This window comes from Myotis nattereri (genome assembly GCF_964212035.1).
Source record: "Myotis nattereri genome assembly, chromosome: 13".
NCBI lineage: Eukaryota > Metazoa > Chordata > Mammalia > Chiroptera > Vespertilionidae > Myotis > Myotis nattereri.
In genome coordinates this window covers 24,964,595-24,969,783 of record NC_138088.1, presented here as the reverse complement: position 1 = coordinate 24,969,783, position 5,189 = coordinate 24,964,595, and positions in this window count along the sequence as shown.

Sequence of the window (5,189 nt, the reverse complement as noted above, 5' to 3'; positions counted from 1 at the left end):
TGTATGTTGTTTTATATCTTATAATCAAAAGAGGAGACCTGCCCTAGCCGGTTTGGCTCAGTGGATAGAACATTGGCCAGAGAACTGAAGGGCCCCAAGTTGGATTCCGGTCAAGGCACATATTTCGGTTGCAGGCTTGATCCCCCACCCTGGTTGGGGCACGTGCGGGAGAGAGACAACCAATCGATGTGTCTCTCTCACATCAATGTCTCTCTCTCTCTCTCTCTCTCTCTCTTTCTCTCTCTCTCTCTCTTTCTCCTTCCCTTCCATCCTATCTAAAAATCAATGGAAAAATATCCTCGGGCAAACATCCTCGGCTCTGATGGTGTGGCTCAATGGTTGAGCATCTAGCTATGAACCACAAGGTCAGGGCACATGCCTAGGTTGCAGGCTCCCAGTACGGGACATGCAGAGGCAGCTGATCAATGATTCTCTCCCTCTCCCTCTCCCTCCTCTCTGAAATCAATAAAAACATAAAGAAAAAGGGAAAGGAGACCAAGTGGGTCACATGAGATCCATCGGTGACAGATTAGGGAGGCGGGAGAAAGCAAAGCAGGGGAAAACTCTGGGGTGGGATAAAAAGTAAAATGATAGACACATACGTATTTACTTAGGTGGGTGCAGGATAGTTAACAGTCAACAATTAACTCAATAACAATGAGGGGTTTGTGGTCTCTGCAGAGCTATGTCTGTGCTTTGAGAGGTCCGAAAAAAGAAAAATTACTTTGACATGCCAACGATAAGTTATTGTAGATGCAAAAAGACAATAGGCTCAGTTAAGGTAAAGATTGGCCTTGTCAGGGAAGATACTGGGCTAGGACATGACTACCCACCATAAACTGCTTTGTAATTTTAAAAGTTTTAATTTCATCTCTCTCCTTTCCAATTTTTTTTTTTTTGAGGCCACCAAAATTTTTGGTGGCCTTAAAAAAAAGTTTTCATTTCAGACCACCTTTGTGGTGACTTTAGATTTCTGAGTTTGCAAGGCCACTATGCAGGCCTTCCCTGAGCTAGTCAGTTTAGCATCTGGCTCCTTTTTGCTTACAGCTCTCTCTCCCTAAAATTAATAAATAAAATAAATAAACAAAAAAGGTTTCCTAGGCAATACCACTTCCACCTGGCTGACAGCAATTGTAAGATCACCTGATCTCAGAGATGGAAAAATTACCACAGTAAGCACTTTACCCACCACCCTGCTTAGATACAGACAATGCCCCATACTGCTGTGATCCCTCACGCATACCTCCCCATCACATCTGGAAGTACCCTCCAAGGACATGCATGAAGCACCGGCCACAACCACTTGAACACCCACTGAGGACATGTTGGTGTTTCTGCCATGATCATGCTGGCTCCTCTCCCACTTGGGCCCTTGCTGGCTGCTCCTGACATTGCTGTGTTGATCTGTCTTTGGCCTGCAGACTTGGCTGCTGCCCTAATATTGCTGTTGCTGCCCCTGCTGCTACCAACCCTGCTGCTTTTCCTTATTTCAACTTTGACAGGTCCTGTATGTTTCCTGACTGTAGAAGAAAATGTGCTTGGGATGGATTCACTGGGAAGTCTATAAACACAGCAGGTGTGGGAGGCAGATCGGACTCCCCCTCCCACAGCATAATCAGAGGAGAGGGTCCCAGACACCTCAGGGACCATGGGAAGATTTCTGATGCTGACATGCCCCTGATTCCATTCTCCCTGGAGCTCCTGAGCTGAGGGCAAGAGAAACCATAGAGATAGAGAGGACAGAAAGGGAGATCAGAGGGTCTGCTCCCTTCTCTTCTTGTAGCTGAGGACACCCAGGATTCATAACTAGACAAACTTTTGAGGTCATCAATGCAAGCTCCCACATGATGCAGAAATTCCCTGTACAGAACTTCTGTCAAATGATCTCTCTAGTTCCAGAACTAAGGAGAGCATTGTTTTAATGTCCCCAGTGAACATCCTCCTGTACCTTTATTTTCTATACCTGTGCTAGTATTTCTGTAAGGGTTGCTGAGTCAAGGGTATGCACATTTTACTTTTTAGTTGTTGTTGTTAATCCTCACCTGAGGATATTTTTTCTATTGATTTTTTGTTTGAGTGGAAGGGAGGGGGAGAGACAGAGAGAGAGAAACATCGATGTGAGAGAGACACATCGATTGGTTGCCTCGGCATGTGCCCTGACCAGGGCACATGGGGATCAAGCCTGCAATGGAGGTATGTGCCTTGACCGGAATCAAACCTGGGATCATGGGCCAATGCTCTATCCACTGAGCCAAACTAGCTAGGGTCACATTTTACATTTTGATAGTAGGAAACATTGTATATGTGTTCACCCACTCATGTTATAGTAATTTATACAAACTCAGGGCATGGCAGTCTTGGGAAGACAGATTCCAGTTTATACAAAGCAAGAACTTCCTAATTATTAAAAATAGATTATAACAGATCATTCTAACTTGATTGGAATAGTAAGTGTTCAAGAAAAGATTGGACTATCATGATGTATAGGTGGATATGAGATAATATGCTATTATCTAGGGAATGTATGAATTGAACCTCGTAGCATACTAGGAACTTCTCCAATGTGGCAAGTCCCTTAGTGGTGGCCCATTTAGGTTTGGATTCTTTCACATGGAATGCATTTTCCAGGTGAGCCTCAGAGAATACCAGGACCAGCTTTTAGATGTTCTCTTAAAGCTCTCTGGTTCTATCTTGCTGAGTCACAGTGGAGACTTAACTGGACTTTTCTCATCTCTGATTCAGTAATAGGTATGTCCACTGTGTCCCCAGTTGGGTGGCCTGGTGATATATGTAACCCTCCACTGATGGTCTCAGGAGATAAATGGGCTTATTCATTAGGTAAAGAAGTCTTCCATGTGTCTGAAAAGATACAAACATGCAAGTAGAAAAATAGCCAGTAGCAAGCTTTGGGTCTTCCTGCTGTTTCCCAACTTCAAGGGAAGCAGCCAGAATAGGCCTAAAATCTTTGTGTACTTGTAACCTCTTCCTTGGATGACCTATCCATGTACAGCATGCACGCTCTTCATAGCCTGGGGCTGGTCAGACCAACAGCATGACAGCAAGTGGCAGAGAAGAGCTTTGGCAGATGTAATGTTTGTGTAGATTGGACATGGTTGTGTACACCCATCATGCCTTCTCTTTTGCTGATTTGGATGAAATTGCTACCAAATATTGCTGTGTGCTTGAATATGTGGACAAAAGGGGCCACATGCTAACCTGACAGGCTCAGGGAAGGCCTGCATGGCAGTCTTGCAAACTCAAAGACCTACAGTAACCACAAAGGATGGTCTGAAATTAAACTTTAACTAAAAGCAGTTATGGTCTGTATCTTCTCTGACAAGGTCAACTGTTACCTTAACTGAGCTTATTGTCTTTTTGCATCTATGATAACATATCCTTGAAATGTCAGGGTAACTTGTAACTTCCCTTTTTTTCAGACCCCTCAGGGCACAAACAAATGCCCTGGGCGCCAGGACAGATACCACATATTCTTTCATTGTTATTTTTATCATGTTAATTGTTGACTGTTAACTATCCTATACACACCTAAGTTAAAGAAGTATGTGTCTATCATTTCACTCTTCAACCAGTCCCAGAGGTCCCCCCCTTTGCTTTCTCCTGCTTCTCTAATCTATCACCAATGGATTTCATGTAACCACCTACATCTCCTCCTTTGATTGCAATGTATAAAAATAGATGAAAAACCGCCATTCTCTGAAGCATCCCAATCCGTTGAGATTCTGCTTCCTGGCAATTGTTGACAGTTTGGTTCAAATAAATTCACAGAAATTCTTTACAGGTTTGAATGTTTTTATGTTAAGAAATATATCATACTCTCCTTTTTGTCTAGTTGTCACTGAAGTTCCCCTTAGAGGTATTAAACAGCTACCATGGATTGATTAGGGCGGTGGCATGAATTCACTACTCCTGGTTATAGTTTATCAAGAAAATTCTTCTGAACAATAATAGATACAGAGGCAGAGCTGCCTCAAACAGATTGTCAAACTGCAGCGGGAAGGCCGGGGAGGGTTGGGGGGCAGGAGGGAGGGGGGTAAGAGATCAACCGAAGGACTTGTATGCATGCATATAAGCATAACCAATGGACATAAGACACTGGGGGTAGGGGAGGCCAGGGGACTGTCAAGGGCGGGGGGAAAAAAAGGACACATATGTAATACCCTTTGTAATACTTTAAGCAATAAAAAATAAAAAAATAAAATAAAATAAAATAAAAATATTTAATGACTTTCCTGGCTATGGTCTACTTAAGAGTGAATAAATATTTTTATAAATTTAAGGTAAAAAAAGAAAAAAAAAAAAAGAAAGAAAATTCTGCCTCTGGATTTTACCCCTGAAAGGGTCTGCAATCGTTTTCTTTGCCACATACCACAGAATCACAAATGTAGTGACTTAAAACAACACATGTTTATTATCTCACAAGTGACATGGGTCAAGAGTCTGGATTTTGATGGGTTTTCTGCTCAGGCTCTCAAAAGGCTGCAATCAAGGCATAGGCCAGGGTTGAGGGTCTCACGTGACTCAAATACATTATCCTTGAAGCTATGTAACTCATGGTACCTCTATCACATCTCCCGGTTCCCTTCACAGCATAAATCACAATTATTTTTTATTGTCAGTGAATTCCTTGACAGAAAGAACCCAGCACAGTGGTTTGGCACATAATTGTTAAATGAGTCAAGTATTATATTTGGCTATTTGTGACCCATATTATTTTCTTTTATTAGTTTGTCAGCAACTTGAGGTCAGAGCACTGAAACATTCACGTTTGTCTCCGGGAAAGGGGGTGATCTAGTCCAGCAGATGGTTTAGCATTGCTCAAATCTGATTTAAAAATAAGCCCAAGCAAGATAGACAAAAAAACCCAAAAAACAAAAAAGTAATAAAAACAAACAAAAAGTAAAAATAAGTCCAAGCAGAGTGAACTTAGGAAAGTCAGGCTGGAGGGAAACTGGAAGAAGCCAACAGCCACTAAACTCCCAACAACCTCACGTGCTGGCAGAAGAGACAACAAAAGCTGGAGATAAGCATCTCGCGAGAGGAAAGATAGACCGCGAGAAAGCGCACGTCAGCCCCTGACCCGCCTTCCCTGAGCCCCGCCCACAACCCGTCCTCACTCCCACCTTGAACCACCGCATGTGATGTCATGACGCGTGCGTGGCCCCGGCGCA